Consider the following 26,902-nt stretch of genomic DNA (forward strand, 5'->3'; position numbering starts at 1 on the left):
TTGAAGTTAGAATACTGTCCTACTGAAGAAATGACAGCAGACATCATTACGAAGGCGTTGAATGCTGATAAACATCAGAGACTAATAAAAAAGTTGGGTTTGATTGAATAAGTCCTTACTGTTGAGAAAGGGTGTTGGCATATGCAACAGATTAGGACTTATTATAAGTGAAAGGAGGACTTTATACTAACCAGACAGCAGATGGCGATAGTGTGTAAAGTTATATACTTATAGTACAAAAGAATACACCAGCGCTACCTCTCCAAGAATAGAAAAATCGCTCAGCTGCAGGAAACAGAACAGATAGGTGCTGATACTGTCAATGGAAAAAGTAATAAATTTGAAAACAACTGAGTCCGCGCTAAAGCGATAACAGAACACAATAGATGTAAAGACCTCAAATGTGACACAATGGCTTCTGAAACCTCTGCTCAAATCCCGGCAAAATGAGGTAATAGTATAACCATAAGTATTATGCCCATCAACAAAACATGGGGCCACAACAGGCCGGCTGCCGCTGATGACAATCCAGGCCTGGGACCGAGGAAATGATACTACCTGAAAGACAGCGGTAGCGCACAAAACGGGGACTCACCGAAATGGAGATGTGGCACCGTATGGAGTGGTGAATGCGATCCGGTCTCGGTGGAAGAGTCCGCCGGGTGGGCGTGCAGGCAGGAGAACGAGCAGGCAGAGGTGGTCGACCGCAGAGCAGCGTGCAGTGCGGAAGCTGCGTAGAGCCAGGGAAAGCTCTGGCCAGTAGCGTCCCTGGATACGAGCGGGAGAAGACACTCCTTCGAAACGCGTATATGTGTGATAATATAGACTTTACCACTTATAAAAGTGTGTCCTGTAGTTGTCTTGTTCCACGCAAAGAGTCTCCTGAGTTATCCCTATAATTATTACAGGATACTCTAGCGTAAAAAAAAAAAGGAGACTGCTGGAACAATGACTGCAGAAAGCAAATTAGAGCAGGTGTTTTCCATAATTAGATCACTGCAGAAAGATGTGGAAGGTCTGCAAAAGAAGTTTGGAAGCTTTGAACACAATCAACAAGTGTTTGGACAAACTTTGCAGGACTTGAGCAACCACATGGCAGCCCAGGAAAACAAACTTGCTGGAATAGAGTCCCAGTATGGACGGGCTTTTCAGGACATAAGCACGCAAATAGCTGCACAAGTGACTTTACCCTCTCAGCAACCGCCACCAGCTGGCCCACCTACGTTGCCCCCATTCAGATTTAATGGTGATCGCGACAAATTTCGTGGCTTTGTGAATCAATGTATGCTATATTTTGATGTTCATGCTGACCGTTTTCCTACTGATAGATCCAAAGTATTGTGTGTAATAATGCTACTGACCTCACGAGCGCTCGCCTGGGCGAATCCGATGATTGAGTCTCGTGACCCACGGTTAAATGACTTGGATGATTTCTTGGCCGCTATGGCATTAATGTTTGATGACCCTAATCACCGTGCAGCCGCTGAATCTGCTTTGTTGTCTTTACGCCAGGCTAAAAGTTCTGTTATTGAGTATGCCACTGAATTCAGGAGATTGGCGATAGATACCAATTGGGACAGTTATGCACTATTGCCTATTTTTAAAAGGGGTCTGTCTAGTATTGTAAAAGATGAACTAGCCCGCTCTGAGTCACCACAAGAGCTAGACACATTTATACAGCATTGTGTGCTCATAGACATTCGCCTTACTGAGCGTAGGCAGGAGAAATTTGCTGTATATAATCGTGTTTCTAACTTTTCCCTTCCTTCCAAAGAGCCTGCAGGTAAAACCTCTCGGGAGGTGGAGGAGGTGCCCATGCAAATTGGTTCCGTTCAGAGGCGCGAGATCAATGAGCGCCGGGAGCATCGCCTGCGTGAAAGTCTATGTTTCTACTGCGGCCAGTCTGACCACTTATTGATCAATTGTCCTAAGTGTCCTAGACGGCCTAACAAGGTGCTAGCAGCAATAGGAGAGTATGACAACTGTGATGATGAATCTGACATCTCTGAATGTAGCCTGCCTTTAAACGCTGTATTCCATTCACTTTCTATGACTTCACCCCCCGAGGAGCTGAAGGAAAAGACCTCTCACTGTTCTCTCCCTATTAAGATCCTGTGTTCAGGACAGTGGATTTCCAGTTCAGCTATGATTGACTCTGGTGCAGGTGGCAATTTCATGGATATCGCATTTGCCAAGGAACATGGTATTAAAATTCAGCAAAGAGCCTCTCCAATTACCATGGAAACAGTGGATGGGTCACCTTTTATCTCTGGGCCTGTGGATCAGGAGGCCGTACCCCTTGAAATTTTGTTGGAGCCTAAGCATCAGGAGCAACTTTCTTTCTTGCTAATTTCTTCTCCTCATTTTCCTGTGATTTTAGGCATTCCTTGGTTGCGTTCTCAGAACCCAATTATCAACTGGGAGACCAAGGAGATTATCTTCCCAACAAGGAGCAACTCAGCGTTAACAGAAGCTGTCCCTGAGTCCACGGCTACGGAACCACATGTACAGGTATTTTCTTTACCTCCAGCTTACAAAGAGTTCTCTGACATCTGTGACAAGAAGAATGCAGATCAGCTTCCTCCACACAGGCATTATGACTGTCCCATTGAGCTGCTTCCCGGGGCAGCCATTCCTTTTGGTAACGTATACCCTTTGGCGGCACCTGAGCTTCAAGCCTTAAAAGAGTATATTGATGAAAATCTGGCCAAAAGCTTCATACGTCCTTTTTCCTCACCAGCAGGGGCACCTATCTTTTTTGTAAAGAAGAAGGATGGGACCCTGAGACCCTGTGTTGACTATCGAGAACTCAATAAGGTAACCGTACAAAACCGTTACCCTTTGCCTCTGATTCCCGAATTACTGGATAGAGTCTGCCATGCTAAGGTGTTCTCTAAACTGGATCTTCGTGGGGCTTATAATTTGGTGCGTATTCGTCCAGGGGCCAGGGGATGAGTGGAAGACAGCATTCAGATGCCGGTATGGACACTTTGAATCTCTTGTGATGCCCTTCGGGCTTTGTAACGCCCCTGCAACATTTCAACACCTTGCTAATGACATTTTCAGAGATTTGTTGGACCAGTTTCTAGTGATCTATTTGGACGATATACTAATCTTTTCTGACTCTCTACAGGAACATGAAGAACATGTCAAAACTGTTTTAAGACGTCTGAAAGAGAACCATCTGTATATTAAGCCGGAGAAATGCGAGTTCCATCATTCTGAGATACAGTTCTTAGGTTATATCATCTCTCCCCAGGGGCTGAACATGGAATCTGGCAAGATTCAGGCTATCCTTGACTGGCCGGTACCCAAGAACGTTAAGGAGGTCCAACGTTTTATTGGTTTTGCAAATTTCTACAGACGCTTCATTCGAAATTTTTCTGATATTGTCCGTCCCATTACTTCCTTGACAAAGAAGGAAAAGCCCTTTAAGTGGTCATCACAGGCTCAAGAAGCTTTTGATTGGCTTAAGATCTGTTTCACATCAGCACCGCTGTTGATACACCCAGATCCAACACTTCCTTTCATTGTGGAGGTGGACGCTTCTGATAATGCTTTGAAACTGGAGAGAAGGGTCTGCTACATCCTTGTGCTTTCTTTTCTCATAGACTAACCTCAGCAGAGAAGAATTACGACGTGGGAGACAAGGAATTGCTGGCTATTATTGCGGCTTTCAAAGAATGGAGGCAGCATCTGCATTGAGCTGCACAACAGATCGTAGTGCTAAGTGACCATCGCAATCTAGAGTTCCTTAGATCTGCTAGATGTCTTTCTCCTCGTCAGGCTCATTGGAACTTATTTTTAAATCAATTATCTTTGTTATCTCGTACCGTCCAGGTTCTCGTAATGGGAAGGCTGATGCTTTATCCCGAATCCATGCTGCGGATTCTGTACCTGGAGCCCCGTCCAAGACCATTCTATCTGATGCCAATTTCATCGGAGTTATCCACGATCAGAACTTGTGGAAGGAGTGCAGGGAGGCCTATGAAGGTGATATATTTCTGGCCAACCCACCTGTGGATATTAATCTTGTCTTTAAGGGTGGCATGTGGTTCAGAGATCAATGTATCTACGTCCTGGAGGTCGTCCGTCTGCAGATCCTCAAGTTGGTACATGACTCCAAGTTGGTTGGTCACATGGGGGTACAGAAGACACAAGAGTTCCTGAGCCGATTCTTCTGGTGACCAACTGGCCTGAAGGATACCAAGGACTATGTTCTCTCTTGCAAGGTATGTGCCCGTTACAAGACTCCTCATGTGGCACCTATGGGTCTTCAACAAGTATTACCTGTTCCGTTCCGCCCTTGGGGGTCTATATCAATGGACTTTATTGAGGAGCTGCCTACATCGGGGGGCATGAATACAATCATGGTGGTAGTTGATCGCCTGACTAAAGCTGCTCATTTTATTCCGTACACCGGCCTCCCCTCAGCTAAAGATACAGTGAACTTGCTTATACAGAATGTCTTTTGGTTGCACGGGGTTCCGGATGAGATCATCTCTGACCGTGGAGTACAGTTCACTTCAAGAGTCTGGAAGGGGTTTTGCTCTGCACTCAATATTAATGTCTGTCTCTCTTCTGCTTACCATCCCCAGACAAATGGTCAGACTGAGCGTACCAACCAGATGCTCGAACAATATCTAAGATGTTATGTCAGCCATCTTCAGGATGATTGGTTGGAGTTGTTGCCGTCAGCCGAATTTTCATATAATAATTCTCAGAGCGCCTGCACTAAATTTACACCTTTCTTTGCCAATCTGGGTTATCATCAGTGTATTTTACCTAGGTCTCCAATTAATTCTCCGGTTCCAGCAGTGGAGGAAAGGCTGACTGCGATGAGACAGAATCTGGAGGTTCTGAAGGAATCCCTGACCACAGCTCAAGAACGTTATAAGAGATCGGCTGATAGATTCCGTAAACCTGCACCCATGTTCAAGGTAGGAGATTCCGTGTGGTTAGCAACTAAGAATCTGAAGTTAAATGTTCCTTCACACAAACTTGGATAGAAATTCATTGGCCCTTTCAAGATCAACCGTATTGTGAGCTCTGTGGCCTGCCGGCTGAAGCTACCTAGGACAATGAAGGTACACCCAGTTTTTCATGTATCTTTACTAAAGCCTGTATCTCCTAATACCTTCCAGGGACGTGTTGTGCCACCTCCGCAGCCTGTGGTGATTGATGGGCAAGAACAATTCGTGGTGGAGGAAATTATTGATTCCAGGATTTGCAGGAATCGGCTCCAATATCTGATAAGATGGCAGGGATATCCCCCTGAGGAAGACTCTTGGGAACCTGTGGAAAACATCAATGCCCAACAGAAGATTTCTCATTTTCATCATAGATTCCCTGAGAAACCAGGTCCAGGATTGTCCTGAGGCCGCTTCTAAGGAGGGAGTAATGTCAGGACTCTGAACATTTTTTACCTTTTGTGCATTACTGCCCTTTTTCAAGATGGCGTCTTTGGTCTCATGTGCACTGTGTCTCCTGCTATAAAACTCCACCCCAGCCTTCAGTCTGTGCTAGAGTATTCTGCCTTGCATCCAGCTCCTGACCTCTGATTACTCCCTGGCTATACACCTGCTCCTGTGAACCTGTGTGGTGATCCTGCTACTCTGCTCTGAGTTCCTGCTGCATACACAAGTTTCCAGTAATCCTCCTTCATCTGCTGTTCGTGTTTTCTTCCATCTGCATTTGCTGGTCATGTAAGCTGTTGCTGCTTTGCAATAACCTGAGACTATTAACCAGGCCTCCCTGGTTGAGCTAAGATATGATTTGAACTGCCTAATAAGCATATCTATCTGTGTCTGGACTAAGACAAGGATTTATTCATGTCAAGTATCCTCAAGAATAACTGCTTCATGGACTTTCTGCTTGATTGCATTTTCCTCTGAAGTTTCCTATAGACTGCTAAGCTGCATTTATTACTTGCACCAAGTGTTGTGGACTTGAGTTTCTCTCTGCACCTGTTTGAATCACCGTGTGATAATATAGACTTTACCACTTATAAAACTGTGTCCTGTAGTTGTCTTATTCCATGCAAAGAGTCTCCTGAGTTATCCCCTATAATTATTACACATACCAAGATAAGGATGGGGCCATGCACACCAGGATAGGGATGAGGGGGCCATGCATACCAAGATAGGTATGAGGGAGCCATGCATAACAGGATAGGGATGAGGGGGCCATGTGTATCAGGATGGGGATGAGGTGACCATATTTACCAGGATAGGGGATATTAAGTACAGAACTGACCACATTTTTTTGCTTCAGTTTTTTTTTCCTAATTTCCTCCTGTAAAGCCTAGGTGCGTCTTATGGTCCGATGCATCTTATAGTCTGAAAAATACGGTAGGTTAAGGATATTTTTGCATTATTTTTAATTTCTTTGGCAAAGGACCTTTCTGTCTAAATCTTTACTGCCTAGATATTTTTACACAATATTTTTCTATAATTATTTAATGCCTCATCAGTTCCATCCTGCTTTATTTCTCTAAATACTTTCTTTTTTAAGTATTGCGCCACTTACAGCTCTATTTAGCCATAGCGGTTTCATTCAATTTCTAGCTTGTTTATTCCCATAGGGTATATATTAGGCCAGGACCTGTTCAGGATGCTTGTAAAAGTCTCCCATTTGCTTTGTGTACTTTTATTTCTCAGGACATTGTCCCAGTTTATGGCACTATGATTATCTCTCAGCAGGTGGAAATTCGCCTTGCTGAAGTTTAGCATCCTTGTAGTCCCATGTTATTAAAGAACACATGAAAAAACATATTATTACCTGATCACTATTACTCAAGTGACCTCCCAACCTATATACTTGATATGCGGTTTGGCATATTAGTCAATATTAGGTCTATAAGGCCATTTCTTGTTGGGTCCTGGACCAATTGTGAGAAGTAATTACCATATTTTTCGCTTTGTAAGACGCTCCGGATTATAAGACGCACCCCAAATTTCGAGGAGGAAAGTAGGAAAAAACTTTTTTTAATAAATTGGTGGGGCTTCTTATAATCCAGGCATCTTATTGCTTACCAGGGGTTGTGGCTGCGGTGGATCAGGGTCCCAGGGTCATTGCTGGAGGCAGGAGTGGAGCATTGCTGCAGGCTGGGATGAGGGGATCTGCAGGGGGGCTCCTGTGCTGCAGGGGGGCTCCTGTGCTGCAGGGGGGCTCCTGTGCTGCAGGCTGGGATGAGGGGGTCTGCAGGGGGGCTCCTGTGCTGCAGGCTGGGATGAGGGGGTCTGCAGGGGGGCTCTGGTGCTGCAGGGGGGCTCCGGTGCTGCAGGGCTGTCTACGGTGCTGCAGGGCTGTCTCCGGTGCTGCGGGGGTCTCTGCCAACATTTTGTGAAAGGCCAGAGCCCCGGCAGTTCGTCCATGCTTTCCTGTGCGGTGGACTTCGGGAAAATGGCTGCCGGGAGGCGGCGCATGCGCAGATGGAGATCTTGGGACCAAGATCTCGAGAGATGAGATCTCAGCCCTGAAATCTCATCTCCCGAGATTCCGGCGGCCATTTTCCCAGAGTCAGTCATACAGGAAAGCATGGATGAACTGCCGGGGGGCTCTGGTCTTTCACAAGATGTCGCCAGAGCCCCCCGCAGCACCGGAGCCTCCAGCTTCACCCGGGGCAGCAGCGGACAACCGCGGTGGCGGGTGGCAGCGGTGGCGGACAACCGCGGCAGCGATGGTGGGCAGCAGTGGTGGCGGACAACCGCGGCGGCAGACACCCCCTCATCCCAGCCTGTAACGGTAAGCGGTACATCCGCTTTGTAAGACTCACCCCCATTTCCCCCCCAAATTTGGGGGAAATAAAGTGCGTCTTACAAAGCGGAAAATACGGTATCTTTAATTATTATAAAAAAACTGTCTCTTTTGATGGACCTGCAGGATTCTGCTTCCCAGTTTACATCAGGGTCTTTGAAGTCCTCCATAGTAATGACTTCTCCCTGATTCGCTGCCCTATCTATTTGCTTTACAAGAGTATTTTATGCCACTTTTGTTAAATTTGGAGACTTATAACAAACCCCTATCAGTATTTTATTATTCTTTCTCTCTTCTCTTATCTCCACCCACAGGGACGCTACATTTTCATTAGCCTCACATATGTTATCACATAGGATAAGTTTTAGGGATGATTTTACATATAGGCAAACCCCTCCTTCTTGCCTATTTGTACGGTCATTTCTGAACAGACTGTAACCCTGTAAATTAACAGCCTAGTCATAGATTGAAGTTTTCCGTGACACATTTGCATTTAGGCCAAAAAATTCTACTATGGTCTCATGTGACCAGGGCATCTTCTTCCACATACTTGCTGTGTCCCCTACATAGCATGTGGAGGTAGATACTCTGGTCACATGAAACCAGAGAAGATCTTCAGGAGCCTGGATGAAGCACTTGGCAGGGTGAAACGGCCATCGTTTTTTTTTCTGGCTCTCTGTATCCTCCACTCGGTATGTAATAAAGCAATAATTTTTTGCAACAGGGTGAGTAACACTGTTTTTTCTCTGTTCCTATTTAAATGAAAAAACATTTAAGTCTGTGGGCATAAGATGAAAAAATGTGGAAAAGTATACAGGGTATGAATACTTTTTCAAGGTTCTGTATCTAACGCTACGTACTGGAAAGTTATGTAGATACTATTGTGTCCATAAATAAAATTACATTTGGGGATAATTTTTTAAATTTTTATTTGTTGAGCTATTTACATTTTTGGAGATTTATTTTCGAGATTCCCAGACAAACACTGGATCTAATCTCAGTAATAAAGAAAAAGTCTTACCTACTAACACCACTTAAAGGGGCTGTCCACTACTCAGACAACCTCTTCTCTATTACTATATTCCCCCTTGTATATTAATAAAAGCCTTCACTTTTCTTTGATGCGGGTGTAGTTCCAGCGACGTTGGCACAGAGTCTCCGGGGGCTCATGTGACATTGTCATGTGAGCCCTGCAGCCAATCAACATCTTGTAATGGTCCTCTTAACTCTCACTTCCTGACAGCTGTTGCTGCCCTTTAATTTTTTTTAAATGTTCGTTACGTCCCAAAAAGGAAGGAATAAAATGGTTCCTGATTGCCCTCAGGGCTATCATGACATAAAACTGTAATGTCCTGTGAGACTCTGCACCAATGTTCCTGGATCCGCACCGCCACAGGAAATGAGTATAAGGTGTTTTTATTTAACATGAGGGAATACACTAATTGAGAAGGGGTTTTCCGAATAGTGGACAACCCCTTTAAGAGTAAGAGTGATCACTACAAAATCCGTGGCAGGGGAAGGAGCGGAGCAGCTGGGTCAGCACTGGAGTTGAAGAGGTGGATGACTCTTGCATGGAAAAGAGACTTCCTGTTTCTACAAAGAGCATAGAAAAGAAAATTGAGGAGTATTATCTGGGTAGAAAGGCAAAATGAGCAATTGTAAGTACACAGTGCTGTATAATATGATGAGTGCAATATATTAAGAGGATACAACTTTGATGAGAGGAGGAGGGCTTCTTTAACCACTTAACGACCGCTGATATGCCTTTTAATGGTGCTAGTTAAGGGTTAATTAACGGCGCTGTAAAAAAGTGTATAGCGCCCCCCAGAGTCGGATTTTCTCCAGGATCTCTGCAGCCGGGGGTAGCCAAGGCCCCAGAGAACATGATTCAGGTCGGTTTTTACAGACCCCCAGGTTGCGATCGCCGTTATTAACTGTATAACGGAAACCGCAAAAAAAGCGTGATTTGCCCTAAAATTTTTCTGTCCTCTGATGTGATCGCACATCAGAGGACAGAGAAATAGGGTCCCCGATCCCACCCCTGATACTTACCAGTGTCTCCCGGTGTCCTTGGGTCCTCCTGCTTCCCCCCACGGCCGCTGGCATCTTCTTCCGGTAAGAAAATGTCAGGTGCATGCGCAGTGCGCCCGCCGAGATCAGCCGGCCAACACCCGGCAACAATAGGAAGATTTTTCCTATTGGTTCATTTTGGTCACTGTGATAGACCCTACCACAGTGATCAAAATAAAAAAAATAGTAAATAAACCCCCCTTTATCACCCCCTTAAGGAGAAATAATAAAACAAAGAAAATGTATTTATTTCCATTTTCCCATTAGGGTTAGAGTTGGGCTAAAGTGAATTGGGCTAAAGTTAGGGATAAGGTTAAGGTTGGGGCTAAAATTAGGGTTAGGGTTGGGGATAAAGTTAGGGTTATGTTATAGTCTGGTGATTAAGGAGCGACATGCGACTAGCTCTGAGCAGGTGGTAACTATACCGACCGCAGTTCCTAATCTTAACACAGACACTAGCAGTAGCCGTGGGATGTTCCTGTCACTCCCTGGACACCTCGTCACAGCCGGAGATCTAGCTACCCCTAAAGGTAGAAACAGGAAAGCTATCTTGCCTCAGAGAAAATCCCCAAAGGATAGGACAGCCCCCCACAAATAATGACTGTGAGAGGAGAAGGAAATGACATACGTAGTATGAAACAAGATTTAGCAAAGGAGGCCACTACTAGCTAGACAGAATTAGTACAGAACAGAAAACTGTGCAGTCAGTAATAAAAACTAGAAAAAGTCCACCGCAGAGAAATGCAAAAATCTCCACACCTGACTAAAGGTGTGGAGGGCAAACTCTGCTGCCCAGAGCTTCCAGCTTAGCTAAATAGATCCATACTGATAAGCTGGACAAATGAGCAAAACATAGAAAATGCCAAACAACAAAGTCCACAACAAGTGAACTGCAAAAAGACAAGCAAGGACTTGCTCAACAATTGACAACTGGCATTGAATTAGGGAAAAGGCCAGACTAATATAGCAGAGCCAGAAAGACGATCAGTGAAAACAGCTGCTGATGCTAAATCCAAGAAGCAGCCATACCACTCAAAACCACAGGAGGGAGACCTGTTGTGAATTTGGATTCTGGGCTCCCCCGGTGGCCGCTTGTGGAATTGGACTTGTCATCCTCTTTCCTGTTTCACCTGGTTCCATCAGTAGTGGGTGTCGCTATTTAAGCTCATTTCTCTGGTGGTTTCTTGCCGGTCAACAATGTTATCTGATGCCTCTCAGTGCTTGTTCCTGCTTCTAGACAACTACTAGATAAGTTGGACTTTTGTCCATGTTTTGTTTTGCCTATTTGTTCCAGTTCACAGCTGAAGTTTTGTTACTGTGTCTGGAAAGCTCTCGTTGATCAGGGATTGCTACTCTGGCGTTATGAGTTAATGCCAGAGTTTAAGGTAATCTCTGGATGGTGTTTTGTTAGTGTTTTTTTGCTGACCATGAAAGTATACTATCTGTCTTCTGCTATCTAGTAAGCGGACCTCAAATTTGCTAAGACTATTTTCCTGCTGCGTTTGTTGTTTCATCTGAACTCACCGTCATTATATGTGGGGGGCTACTGTCTTCTTTGGAATATTTCTCTAGAGGTGAGCCAGGTCTTATATTTCCCTCTGCTAGCTATTTAGGTCTTAGGCCAGAGCTGGGCATCTAGCGATAAATAGGAAATGCTACCTGGCTATTTCTAGTTGCGCGGCAGGCTTAGTTCATGGTCAGTATAGTTCCATCTTCCGAGAGCTTGTCCCTCTATAGGCTTGCTATGATCTCTGCTTGCAGAGATCATGACAGTTTGACCGGCCAATAAAGTGTTAAAGACCCAGGTTGAGAAAGGAGAGTTATAAGAAGTCTGCTGGAATTTTTTTTTTTTTTTTTTCCTCCAGTCTGCCTTGCTGCAGTCTTTTTTTCTCTCTCTCCTCCTAATCTCTGTATGCTCTGTGTGCACCTGACAATAATGGATCTCCAGAGTGTAACTGCGGGTTTGAATAATCTCATCACGAAAGTACAAAATTTACAAGATTTTGTGGTACATGCTCCGGTATCTGAGCCGAGAATTCCTTTGCCGGAGTTCTTCACAGGGAATAGAGCTAGCTTCCAGAATTTCCGAAATAATTGTAAGCTTTATTTGTCCCTGAAGTCTCGTTCAGCTGGAGACCCTGCTCAGCAGGTTAGGATTGTGATTTCCTTGCTCAGGGGTGACCCTCAAGATTGGGCCTTCTCATTGCCAGCAGGGGATCCTGCGTTACGCGATGTGGATGCGTTTTTTCTGGCCTTGGGCTTGCTTTATGAGGAACCTCATTTGGAACTTCAGGCAGAAAAAACTTTGATGGCACTATCTCAGGGGCAAGACGAAGCTGAAGTTTTCTGCCAAAAATTCCGTAAATGGTCTGTGCTTACTCAGTGGAATGAGTGCGCCTTGGCGGCAACTTTCAGAGAAGGTCTCTCTGATGCCGTTAAGGATGTTATGGTGGGGTTCCCTTTGCCTGCAGGTCTGAATGAGTCCATGACAATGGCTATTCAGATTGATAGGCGTCTGCGGGAGCGCAAACCGGTGCACCATCTGGCGGTGTCTATGGAAAAGACGCCAGAAAGTATGCAGTGTGATAGAATTCTGTCCAGGAGCGAGCGACAGAATTTTAGACGGAAGAATGGATTGTGTTTCTATTGTGGGGATTCTACTCATGTTATATCAGCATGCTCTAGGCGTACAAAGAAGCTTGATAAGTCTGTTTCCATTGGCACCATTCAGTCTAAGTTTATTTTGTCTGTAACCCTGATTTGTTCTTTGTCATCCATTGCCACGGACGCCTATGTTGACTCTGGCGCCGCTCTGAGTCTTATGGATTGGTCCTTTGCCAATCGTTGTGGTTTTGATTTAGAGCCTTTGGAGACTCTTATTCCTCTGAAGGGGATTGACTCCACCCCATTGGCTAATAATAAACCACAATACTGGACACAAGTAACTATGCGTATCAATCCGGATCACCAGGAGATTATTCGTTTCCTGGTGCTGTATAATTTACATGACGATTTGGTACTGGGATTGCCATGGTTGCAGTCTCACAACCCAGTCTTGGACTGGAGAGCAATGTCTGTGTTGAGCTGGGGATGTAAGGGTATTCATGGGGATGTACCTTTGGTTTCTATTTCGTCGTCCATTCCCTCTGAAGTCCCTGAGTTCCTCTCTGATTATCAAGACGTCTTTGACGAACCCAAGCTTGGGTCGTTACCTCCGCACCGTGAGTGCGATTGTGCCATAGATTTGATACCGGGTTGTAAATATCCAAAGGGTCGTTTGTTTAATTTGTCTGTGCCGGAACATGCTGCTATGCGGGAATATATAAAGGAGTCTTTGGAAAAGGGACATATTCGTCCATCTTCTTCTCCCTTGGGAGCTGGGTTTTTCTTTGTCTCAAAAAAAGACGGCTCTTTGAGACCATGTATTGATTATCGGCTTCTGAATAAGATCACTGTTAAGTATCAATACCCATTGCCATTGCTTACTGATTTGTTTGCTCGTATAGAGGGTGCTAAGTGGTTCTCTAAAATTGATCTTCGTGGGGCGTATAATTTGGTGCGGATCAGGCAGGGGGATGAGTGGAAGACCGCATTTAATACGCCCGAGGGCCACTTTGAGTATTTGGTCATGCCTTTTGGTCTTTCTAATGCCCCTTCAGTTTTCCAGTCTTTTATGCATGATATTTTCCGCGATTTTCTGGATAAATTTATGATAATATATCTGGATGATATTCTGATTTTTTCTGATGACTGGGACTCTCATGTCCAGCAGGTCAGGAGAGTTTTTCAGGTTCTGCGGTCTAATTCTTTATGTGTGAAGGGGTCTAAGTGCGTTTTTGGGGTCCAGAAAATTTCCTTTTTGGGGTATATTTTTTCTCCCTCTTCCATTGAGATGGATCCCGTCAAGGTGCAAGCTATTTGTGACTGGACTCAGCCCTCCTCTCTTAAGGGTCTTCAGAGATTTTTGGGCTTTGCCAACTTTTACCGCCGATTTATTGCTGGTTTTTCGGATGTCGTTAAACCACTGACTGATTTGACCAGACAAGGCGCTGATGTTGTTAATTGGTCCCCTCATGCTGTAGAGGCCTTTCAGGAGCTTAAGCGCCGTTTTGCCTCTGCCCCTGTGTTGCGTCAGCCTGATGTGAATCTGCCTTTTCAGGTTGAGGTTGACGCTTCGGAGATCGGAGCTGGGGCAGTGTTGTCGCAGAAAGGTTCCGACTGCTCCGTCATTAGGCCTTGTGCCTTCTTTTCTCGCAAATTTTCGCCCGCAGAGCGGAATTATGATGTTGGGAATCGGGAGCTTTTGGCCATGAAGTGGGCGTTTGAGGAGTGGCGCCATTGGCTCGAGGGGGCTAGGCATCAGGTGGTGGTATTGACTGACCACAAAAATTTGATTTATCTTGAGACTGCCAGACGCCTGAATCCTAGACAGGCGCGCTGGTCTTTATTTTTTTCTCGCTTTAATTTTGTGGTGTCATACCTACCGGGTTCTAAGAATGTTAAGGCAGATGCCCTTTCTAGGAGTTTTGACCCGGACTCTCCTGGTAATTCTGAACCCACAGGTATCCTTAGGGAGGGAGTAATTTTGTCGGCCGTTTCTCCTGATCTGCGGCGGTCCTTGCAAGAGTTTCAGGCGGATAGACCGGATCGTTGTCCGCCTGATAGACTGTTTGTTCCGGATGATTGGACCAGCAGAGTCATCTCTGAGGTACATTCTTCTGCATTGGCAGGTCATCCCGGAATTTTTGGTACCAGGGATTTGGTGGCAAGATCCTTCTGGTGGCCTTCCCTGTCACGAGATGTGCGAGTCTTTGTGCAGTCATGTGACGTTTGTGCTCGGGCCAAGTCTTGTAGTTCTCGGGCTAGCGGACTGCTGTTGCCCTTGCCTATTCCTAAGAGGCCTTGGACACACATCTCGATGGATTTTATTTCAGATCTGCCTGTTTCCCAGAAGATGTCTGTCATCTGGGTGGTCTGTGACCGTTTCTCTAAAATGGTCCATTTGGTTCCTCTGCCCAAGTTGCCTTCATCTTCTGAGTTGGTTCCTCTGTTTTTTCAGAATGTTGTCCGATTGCACGGTATTCCTGAGAATATTGTTTCTGACAGAGGTACCCAATTTGTGTCTAGATTTTGGCGGGCATTCTGTGCTAGGATGGGCATAGATTTGTCTTTTTCATCTGCTTTTCACCCTCAGACAAATGGCCAGACCGAGCGGACTAATCAGACCCTTGAGACATATCTGAGGTGTTTTGTCTCTGCTGACCAGGATGATTGGGTTGCTTTTTTGCCATTGGCAGAGTTCGCCCTCAATAATCGGGCCAGTTCTTCCACCTTGGTGTCCCCGTTTTTCTGTAATTCGGGGTTTCACCCTCGATTTTCCTCCGGTCAGGTGGAATCCTCGGATTGTCCTGGAGTGGATGCGGTGGTGGAGAGATTGCATCACATCTGGGGGCAGGTTATGGACAATTTGAAGTTGTCCCAGGAGAAGACTCAGCGTTTTGCCAACCGTCATCGTCGTGTTGGTTCTCGGCTTTGTGTTGGAGATTTAGTGTGGTTGTCTTCTCGTTTTGTCCCTATGAGGGTCTCTTCTCCTAAGTTTAAACCTCGGTTCATCGGCCCTTATAGAATATTGGAGATTCTTAATCCTGTTTCTTTCCGTTTGGACCTCCCTGCGTCCTTTTCCATTCATAACGTTTTTCATCGGTCGTTATTGCGCAGGTATGAGGTACCTGTTGTACCTTCAGTTGAGCCTCCTGCTCCGGTGTTGGTTGAGGGTGAGTTGGAGTACGTTGTGGAGAAAATTTTGGACTCTCGTGTTTCCAGACGGAAACTCCAGTATCTGGTCAACTGGAAGGGTTACGGCCAGGAGGATAATTCTTGGGTCAATGCATCTGATGTTCATGCTTCTGATCTTGTTCGTGCCTTCCATAGGGCTCATCCTGGTCGCCCTGGTGGATCTGGTGAGGGTTCGGTGCCCCCTCCTTGAGGGGGGGGTACTGTTGTGAATTTGGATTCTGGGCTCCCCCGGTGGCCGCTTGTGGAATTGGACTTGTCATCCTCTTTCCTGTTTCACCTGGTTCCATCAGTAGTGGGTGTCGCTATTTAAGCTCATTTCTCTGGTGGTTTCTTGCCGGTCAACAATGTTATCTGATGCCTCTCAGTGCTTGTTCCTGCTTCTAGACAACTACTAGATAAGTTGGACTTTTGTCCATGTTTTGTTTTGCCTATTTGTTCCAGTTCACAGCTGAAGTTTTGTTACTGTGTCTGGAAAGCTCTCGTTGATCAGGGATTGCTACTCTGGCGTTATGAGTTAATGCCAGAGTTTAAGGTAATCTCTGGATGGTGTTTTGTTAGTGTTTTTCTGCTGACCATGAAAGTATACTATCTGTCTTCTGCTATCTAGTAAGCGGACCTCAAATTTGCTAAGACTATTTTCCTGCTGCGTTTGTTGTTTCATCTGAACTCACCGTCATTATATGTGGGGGGCTACTGTCTTCTTTGGAATATTTCTCTAGAGGTGAGCCAGGTCTTATATTTCCCTCTGCTAGCTATTTAGGTCTTAGGCCAGAGCTGGGCATCTAGCGATAAATAGGAAATGCTACCTGGCTATTTCTAGTTGCGCGGCAGGCTTAGTTCATGGTCAGTATAGTTCCATCTTCCGAGAGCTTGTCCCTCTATAGGCTTGCTATGATCTCTGCTTGCAGAGATCATGACAGAGACCAAGAGCAGAACTCACAAAAATGCTACTTATAACCACCAGAGGGAGCCCAAGAGCGGAATTCACAACAGTACCCCCCCCCTTGAGGAGGGGTCACCGAACCCTCACCAGAGCCCCCAGGCCGATCAGGACGAGCCAAATGAAAAGCACGAACCGGCATGGACATCGGAGGCAACCACCCAAGAATTATTCTGGCCATAACCCTTCCACATGACAAGATACTGAAGCCTCCGCCTCGAAAAACGAGAATCCAAAATTTTCTCAACCACATATTCCAACTCCCCCTCAACCAACACCGGGGCAGGAGGATCAACAGATGGAACAACGGGTACCACATATCTCCGCAACAAAGATCTATGGAAAACATTGTGGATGGCAAAAGAGGCTGGAAGGGCCAAACGAAAAGACACTGGATTGATAATCTCAGAAATCTTATAAGGACCAATAAACCGAGGCTTGAACTTAGGGGAAGAAACCTTCATAGGAACATGACGAGAGGATAACCAGACCAAATCCCCCACACGAAGCCGAGGACCAACACACCGACGGCGGTTAGCAAAACGATGAGCCTTTTCCTGGGACAATGTCAAATTGTCTACCACATGAGTCCAAATCTGCTGCAACCTGTCCATCACAGAATCCACACCAGGACAATCAGAAGGCTCAACCTGCCCTGAAGAAAAACGAGGATGGAAACCAAAATTACAAAAGAAAGGCGAAACCAAAGTAGCCGAACTGGCCCGATTATTAAGGGCAAACTCGGCCAACAGCAAGAAAGCCACCCAATCATCCTGATCAGCAGACACAAAGCATCTCAAATAGGTTTCCAAGGTTTGATTAGTTCGCTCAGTTTGGCCATTTGTCTGAGGATGGAACGCCGAAGAAAAAGACAAATTAATGCCCATCTTAGCACAAAAGGCCCACCAAAACCTGGAAACAAACTGGGAACCTCTGTCAGACACAATATTCTCTGGAATGCCATGCAAACGAACCACATGCTGAAAAAATAATGGAACCAAATCAGAGGAGGAAGGCAATTTAGGCAAAGGTACCAAATGGACCATTTTAGAGAACCGGTCACAAACCAACCAGATAACAGACATCCTCTGGGACACAGGAAGATCCGAAATAAAATCCATGGAAATATCCGTCCAAGGCCTCTCCGGGACAGGCAAAGGCAAAAGCAACCCACTAGCGCGGGAACAGCAAGGCTTAGCCCGGGCACAAGTCCCACAGGACTGCACAAAAGAACGCACATCCCGCGACAAGGAAGGTCACCAAAAGGACCTAGCAACCAAATCTCTGGTACCAAAAATCCCAGGATGACCGGCCAACACAGAACAATGGACCTCAGAAATTACCTTACTTGTCCATCTATCAGGAACAAACAGCTTCCCCACAGGACAGCGGTCAGGTTTATCAGCCTGAAATTCCTGAAGCGCCTGCCACAAATCAGGGGAGATGGCAGACAGAATCACCCCTTCCCTAAGAATGCCAACCGGCTCAAGGACTCCAGGAGAATCAGGCAAAAAACTCCTAGAGAGGGCATCCGCCTTAACATTCTTAGATCCTGGAAGATATAAGACCACAAAATCAAAACGGGAGAAAAACAGGGACCACCGAGCCTGTCTAGGGTTCAGCCGCTTGGCCGACTCGAGGTAAATCAGATTCTTATGATCGGTCAAGACCACAATGCGGTGCTTGGCTCCCTCAAGCCAATGTCGCCATTCCTCAAATGCCCACTTCATAGCCAACAACTCCCGATTGCCGACATCATAATTGCGTTCCGCAGGCGAAAACTTTCGGGAAAAGAAGGCACATGGCTTCATCAAGGAACCATCAGAATTCCTCTGTGACAAAACGGCCCCTGCCCCAATCTCAGAAGCGTCAACCTCAGCCTGAAAAGGAAGAGAAACATCCGGCTGACGCAAGACAGGAGCAGAAGTAAATCGGTGTTTAAGCTCCTGAAAGGCCTCAACAGCCTCAGAGGACCAATTAGTCACATCAGCGCCTTTCTTCGTCAAATCGGTCAGGGGTTTAACCACACTAGAGAAGTTGGCAATGAAACGGCGATAAAAATTAGCAAAGCCCAAAAATTTCTGAAGGCTCTTCACAGATGTGGGTTGAATCCAGTCATGAATGGCTTGGACCTTAACAGGATCCAGTTCTATATACGAAGGAGAAAAAATAAACCCCAAAAAAGAGACCTTCTGAACTCCAAATAGGCACTTAGACCCCTTCACAAATAGAGCATTATCACGAAGGATCTGGAATACCATCCTGACCTGCTTCACATGAGACTCCCAATCATTGGAAAAAATCAAAATATCATCCAAATACACAATCAAGAATTTGTCAAGATAGTTGCGGAAAATATCATGCATAAAGGACTGAAATACAGAAGGAGCATTAGAAAGCCCGAAAGGCATCACCAGGTATTCAAAATGGCCTTCGGGCGTATTAAATGCAGTTTTCCATTCGTCACCCTGTTTAATACGAACAAGATTATATGCCCCTCGAAGGTCAATTTTGGTAAACCAACTAGCCCCCTTAATCCGAGCAAACAAATCAGAGAGCAAAGGTAAAGGGTATTGGAATTTGACCGTGATCTTATTAAGAAGACGATAATCAATACAGGGTCTCAAGGAGCCATCCTTCTTGGCAACAAAAAAGAATCCCGCTCCCAATGGTGACAAAGACGGACGAATATGCCCCTTCTTTAAAGACTCCTTTACATAGCTCCGCATGGCTGCATGCTCTGGCACAGACAGATTGAAAAGTCGGCCCTTAGGGAACTTACAGCCAGGAATCAAGTCAATAGCACAATCACAGTCCCTATGTGGAGGAAGGGAACTGGACTTGGGCTCATCAAATACATCCTGGAAATCTGACAAAAATTCAGGAACATCAGAAGAGGGGGAAGAGGAAATTGACATTAAAGGAACGTCACTATGTACCCCTTGACAACCCCATCTAGTCACAGACATTGATTTCCAATCCAGCACTGGATTGTGTACTTGTAACCATGGAAAACCCAGTACAACAACATCATGTAAATTATGCAACACCAGAAAACGACAATTTTCCTGATGTGCTGGAGCCATGCACATAGTCAGCTGAGTCCAATACTGAGGTTTATTCTTGGCCAACGGTGTAGCATCAATACCCCTTAAGGGTATGGGACTCTGCAAAGGCTGCAAAGAAAAACCACAGCGCCTAGCGAATTCTAAGTCCATTAAGTTCAGGGCAGCGCCCGAATCCACAAATACCATGACAGAAAAAGATGACAATGAGCAAATCAGGGTCACAGACAGGAGAAACTTAGGCTGCACAGTACTAATGGTAACAGATCTAGCGACCCTCTTAATACGCTTAGGGCAATCAGAAATAGCATGAGCACAATCCCCACAGTAAAAACACAGCCCATTCTGACGTCTGTATCCCCTCTGTTCCGCTCTAGTCAGAATCCCATCACATTGCATAGGCTCAGGACTCTGCTCAGAGGACGCTGCCATATGGTGCACCACTTTGCGTTCGCGCAGGCGCCGATCAATCTGAATGGCCAGAGACATAAACTCGCTCAAACCAACAGGCGTGGGGAACCCCACCATAACATCCTTAAGGGCTTCAGAAAGACCCTTTCTGAAAATTGCTGCCAGAGCATCCTCTGTTATGACCCCAATGGCAGAGGGTCTCAGGAATAATTGCTAAGTCTGCAAACACAGAAAACCAGCTCATAGGGCAGTGGTAACTGGGCTGACCATATATCTAATCCTAGCACCACAAATACCAGCAGCTGGGGAACGTGCCTACGTTGATTCTACACGTGATTCAGGCGGAGAACTAACTAACCCTAGAAGGGAAAAGAAAGACCTTTCTTGCCTCCAGAGAAAAGACCCCAAAAGTTGGATACAAGCCCCCAACAAATAATAACGGTGAGGTAAGAGGAAAAGACAAACATAAGAATGAGCTAGGTATTTAGCAAAGAGAGGCCCACTAGCTAATAGCAGAATATAGAAAGATAACTTATATGGTCAGCAAAAACCCTATCAAAAATATCCACACTGGAAATTCAAGAACCCCCGAACCGTCTAACGGCCCGGGGAGAGAACACCAGCCCCCTAGAGCTTCCAGCAAGGTCAGGAATCACATTTAGTACAAGCTGGACAAAAATGAGAGCAAGCAAATAACCCAAAAAACAAAGAAGCAGGACTTGGCTTAATTTTGCACGAACCAGGACCAGCAGATAGGAGCAAACAGAATGTGTCTGATTACAACGATGCCAGGCACTGGACTAAGGATCCAGGAGGTTTATATAGCAACACCCCTGAACTAACGACCCAGCTGGGTGCAAACTGAGGGAAGAAAATCCCAGAGTCATATCACTAGTAACCACAAGAGGGAGCCAAAAAGTCTAATTCACAACAATCCTCATTCCATTTAGTGAGCACAGACCATTTTCTAAATTTCTGGCAGTATAATTCTGCCACTTCCTGACCCTGACACAGGGCCAACAGTGTTTTCTCAGCATGCTCTACAGAGTTAGGTTCGTCATACAATAATCCGAGCGATTGAAAAAATGCATCTACATTAAGCAATGCCGGATCCCCTGACTCAAGGGAGAATGCCCAGTCCTGAGGGTCACCACGCAGCAGAGAAATAACTATTTTTACTTGCTGAATGGGGTCACCAGAGGAACGGGGTTTCAGAGCAAAAAACAATTTGCAGTTATTTTTAAAGTTCAAAAACTTAGTTCTATCCCCGTAAAACAAATCGGGAGTAGGAATTCTAGGCTCTAAGGCCGGAGTCTGAACAAAATAATCTTGAATACTCTGTACTCTTGCAGCAAGCTGATCCACACGAGAAAACAACCCCTGAACATCCATGCCCGCATCCAAATCCTGAATCACCCAGAGATTAAGAGGAAGGAAAAAGACAAAACAGACTAAAGAAAAAAAAAATGGCTCAGAACTCTTTTTCTTTTCCTTCTTTTGAGATGCATTCAGCTCATTTTTGGCCAGTTGTACTGTTATGGTCTGGTGATTAAGGAGCGACATGCGACTAGCTCTGAGCAGGTGGTAACTATACCGACCGCAGTTCCTAATCTTAACACAGACACTAGCAGTAGCCGTGGGATGTTCCTATCACTCCCTGGACACCTCGTCACAGCCGGAGATCTAGCTACCCCTAAAGGTAGAAACAGGAAAGCTATCTTGCCTCAGAGAAAATCCCCAAAGGATAGGACAGCCCCCCACAAATAATGACTGTGAGAGGAGAAGGAAATGACATACGTAGTATGAAACAAGATTTAGCAAAGGCGGCCACTACTAGCTAGACAGAATTAGTACAGAACAGAAAACTGTGCGGTCAGTAATAAAAACTAGAAAAAGTCCACCGCAGAGAAATGCAAAAATCTCCACACCTGACTAAAGGTGTGGAGGGCAAACTCTGCTGCCCAGAGCTTCCAGCTTAGCTAAATAGATCCATACTGATAAGCTGGACAAATGAACAAAACATAGAAAATGCCAAACAACAAAGTCCACAACAAGTGAACTGCAAAAAGACAAGCAAGGACTTAGCTTTGCTGAAATGGTCAGAGTGGCAGGGAAATCATCAGAGAACCATGACTCCAAGCTCAACAATTGACAACTGGCATTGAATTAGGGAAAAGGCCAGACTAATATAGCAGAGCCAGAAAGACGATCAGTGAAAACAGCTGCTGATGCTAAATCCAAGAAGCAGCCATACCACTCAAAACCACAGGAGGGAGCCCAAGAGCAGAACTCACAAAAATGCTACTTATAACCACCGGAGGGAGCCCAAGAGCGGAATTCACAACAGGGTTAGATTTGAGATTATTGTTAGGGTTGGGATTAGGATTTGGGTTAGGGTTGGGATTAGGGCTAGGCTGGGATTAGGGTTTGGATTAGGGTTAGGGTTGAGATTAGGGTTGGGATTAGGGTTAGGTTTGTGGTTAGGGTTATGGTTGGGATTAGGGTTAGGGGTGTGTTGGGATTAGGGTTCGGATTAGGGTTAGGGGTGTGTTGGGGTTAGAGTTGTGATTAGCATTATGGTTAGGGTTGGGATTAGGGTTAGGGGTGTGTTGAGATTAGGTTGTGATTAGGGTTCTGAGCTTTTCCGTGTGCCGAACAGTGGTTTACTCCCACATATGGGGCATCAGCGTACTCAGGACAAATTGGACAACAACTTTTGAGGTCCAATTTCTCTTGTTACCCTTGGGAAAATAAAAAATTGGGTGCTAAAAAATCATTTTTGTGGAAAAAAATGAATAAATGAATTTTAATTTTTACCGCTCTGCATTATAAACTTCTGTAAAGCACTTGGACATTAAAAGTGCTCACCACACATCTAGATAAGCTCCTTGGGGGGGTCTAATTTCCAAAATGAGGTCACTTGTTGGGGGTTTCTACTGTTTTGGCACATCAGAGGCTCTGCAAACGCAACATGACGCCCGCAGACCATTCCATAAGTCTGTATTCCAAAACTGCGCTCCCTCCCTTCCGAGCTCTGCCATGCACCCAAACGGTGTTTCCCCCACATATGGGGTATCAGAGTACTCAGGACAAATTGCACAACAACCTTTATGGTCCAATTTCTCCTGTTACCCTTGTAAAAGTAAAAATTTGGGGTGAAAAGATCATTTTTGTGGAAAAAATATGATTTTTTATTTTCACGGATCTACGTTAAAAACTTCTGTGAAACACTTGGGGGTTCAAAGTGCTCAACACACATCTAGATAAGTTCCTTGGGGGGTCTAGTTTCCAATGGGGTACATCAGGGGCACTGCAGATGCAACATGACGCTCGCAAACCATTCCATCAAAGTCTACATTTTAAAACATCACTACTTCCCTTCCGAGCCCCTACGTGTGCCCAAACAGTGGTCCCCCCCACATGGAGTATCAGCATACTCAGGACAAACTGGGCAACAACTTTTGGAGTCCAATTTCTCCTGTTACCCTTGTGAAAATAAAAAATTGTGGGCTAAAAAATCATTTTTGAGGAAAAAAAAGATTTTTTATTTTCACAGCTCTACGTTATAAAATTCTGTGAAGCACTTGGTGGTTCAAAGTGATCCCCACACATCTAGATAAGTTCCTTAAGGGGTATAGTTTCCAAAATGGTATTAGTTGTGGGGGTTTCCACTGTTTAGGCACATCAGGGGCTCTCCAAACGTGACATGGCGTCCCATCTCAATTCCAGCAAATTCTGCATTGAAAAAGTCAAACAGTGCTCCTTCCCTTCCGAGCTCTGCCGTGCACTCAAACAGTGGTTTTCCCCCACATATGGGGTATCAGCGTACTGAGGACAAATTTCACAATAACTTTGGGCATCTAATTTCTAGTGTTACTCTTGTGCAAAAAAAAAAAATTGGAGTGAAAAGATCATTTTTGTTGAAAAAATATGATTTTTTATTTTCAGGGCCCTACATTATAAACTTCTGTGAAGCACTTGGGGGTTAAAAGTGCTCACCACAAATCTAGATAAGCTCCTTAAGGGCTCATTTCCACTTGCGAGGAAAACGGACGAGTGCAATCCGGTAAAAAATCGGATTGCACTCGGACCAATGTTATTCAATAGGTGTCTTTTCATTTGCGATTTTTTTCTCAGCCGAAATCAGACTGAGAAAAAAATCGCAGCATGCTGCGATTTGCTGCGAGTCTCGGACGAGACTCGCCAATGCAAGTCAATGGGTGCGAGAAAAAAACGGACAGAATACAGACCATCCGTATTCCGTCCGTTTTTTACGGATACATCACCATTCTGTGGCCTAGAACACTGTCCATGGTCCTGTAAATGACTGTATAAAAATAGTTGCAGAGAAAAAAAACGGATTGCATACGGATGTCATACGGATGTAAAACGGATGGTGCAATTAAAAATCGCATTGCACTCGCATTACACTCGCATGACAATCGCATGACAATCACATACGCTACATCCCTTTTTTCGGTCCAGATTACGGACCGATTTGTCTCTCGCCAGTGGAAATGAGCCCTAAGGAGTCTAGTTTCCAAAATGTTGTAGTTTGTGGGGGGTTTCCACTGTTTAGGCACATCAGGGGTTCTCCAAACGCGACATGGTGTCCGATCTCAATTCCAGCCATTTCTGCATTGAAAAAGTCAAACAGCGCTCCTTCTCTTCCAAGCTCTGCCATGCGCCCAAACAGTGGTTTACCCCCACATATGGGGTATCGGCGTATTCAGGAGAAATTGCACAACAAATTTTGCAGTTCATTTTCTCTTTTTACACTTGAGAAAATAAAAAAAATTAGCTCTGAAATAAAATGTTTGTAAAAAAGTTAAATGTCAATTTTTTCCTTCCACATTGCTTCAGTTCCTGTGAAGCACGTAAAGGGTTAATAAATTTCCTGAATGTGGTTTTGAGCACCTTGAGGGGTGCAATTTTTAGAATGGTGTCACACTTGGGTATTTTCTATCATATAGACCCCTCAAAGTGACGTCAAATTTGATGTGGTCCCTAAAAAGAAATGGTGTTGTAAAAATGAGAAATTGCTGGTCAACTTTTAACCCTTATAACTCCCTAACAAAAAAAAAATTGTTTTCAAAATTACTAGTTATTTCTAGTTAATAAACTTGAATATGGTTTTGAGCACCTTAAGGTGTGAAGTGTTTAGAATGGTGTCATTTTTGGGTATTTTCTGTCACGTATACCCCTCAAAGTGAGTTGAAATGTGAGATGGTCCCTAAAAAAATGATTTTGCAAATTTTGTCGTAAAAATGAGAAATCGCTGGTCAACTTTTAACCCTTATACTCCCTAACAAAAAACATTTTGTTTCCAAAATTGTGCTGATGTAAAGTAAACAAGTGGGAAATGTTATTTATTAACTATTTTGTGTGACATATCTCTCTGATTTAAGGGCATAAAAATTAAAAGTTTGAAAATTGCAAAATTTTTAAAATTTTTGCCATATTTCCGTTTTTTTTTATAAACACAAGTAATATAGAAGAAATTTTACCAGTAACATGAATAACAATATGTCATGAAAAGAACAATCTCAGGATCAGCGGGATCCGTTAAAGTGTTCCAGAGTTATAACCTCATAAAGTGACAGTGGTCAGAATTGTAAAACGTGGCCCGGTCATTAACCATTTTGCGACATGCGCCGTACATGTACAGCGCATGTCGGGTCCCCTGCTTTGATGTGCGCTCCGGCGGTGAGCGCACATCAAAGTCGCGACATGTCAGCTGTTTTGTACAGCTGACATGTGCGCGCAATAGCGGCGGGTGAAATCGCTATTCACCCGCCGCTATTAACCTGTTAAATGCCGCTGTCAAATTAAGACAGCGGCATTTAACTACCGCATCCGGCCGGGCGGCCGGAAATGACGTCATCGCCAACCCCCGTCACATGATCGGGGGTCGGCGATGCATCAGGAAGGTAACCATAGAGGTCCTTGAGACCTCTATGGTTACTGATGCCGGCCTGCTGTGAGCGCCCCCCTGTGGTCGGCGCTCACCGCACACCTACATTTCTGCTGCATAGCAGCGATCTGATGATCGCTGTTATGTAGCAGAGCCGATCGGGCTGTGCCTGCTTCTAGCCTCCCTTGGAGGCTATTGAAGCATGGCAAAAGTGAAAAAAAAAAGTTTTTAAAAATGTGAAAAAAATATTAAAAATATAAAAGTTTAAATCACCCCCCTTTCGCTCCATCCTAAATAAAACAATAAAAAAAACAACAAACCTACACATATTTTGTATCGCCGCGTTCAGAATCGCCCAATCTATCAATTAAAAAAAAGCATTAACCTGATCGCTAAACAGCGTAGCGAGAAAAAAATCTGAAACGCCAGAATTACGTTTTTTTGGTCGCCACAACATTGCATTAAAATGCAATAACGGGCGATCAAAAGAACGCATCTGCGCCAAAATGGTATCATTAAAAACATCAGCTCGGCATGCAAAAAATAAGCCCTCACCCGACCCCAGATCACGAAAATTGGAGACGCTACGGGTATCGGAAAATGGCACTTTTTTTTTTTTTTTTTTTTTAAGCAAAGTTTGGATTTTTTTTTAACCACTTGGATAAAAAATAACCTAAACATGTTAGGTGTCTATGAACTCGCAATGACCTAGAGAATCATAATGGCAGGTTAGTTTTAGCATTTGGTGAACCTAGCAAAAAAGCCAAACAAAAAACAAGTGTGGGATTGCACTTTTTTTGCAATTTCACCGCACTTGGAATTTTTTTCCCGTTTTCTAGTACAGGACATGGTAAAACCAATGATGTCGTTCAAAAGTACAACTCGTCCCGCAAAAAATAAGCCCTCACATGGCCATATTGACGGAAAAATAAAAAAGTTATGGCTCTG

This window comes from Ranitomeya variabilis, chromosome 3 (genome assembly GCF_051348905.1).
Source record: "Ranitomeya variabilis isolate aRanVar5 chromosome 3, aRanVar5.hap1, whole genome shotgun sequence".
NCBI classification, from domain to species: domain Eukaryota; kingdom Metazoa; phylum Chordata; class Amphibia; order Anura; family Dendrobatidae; genus Ranitomeya; species Ranitomeya variabilis.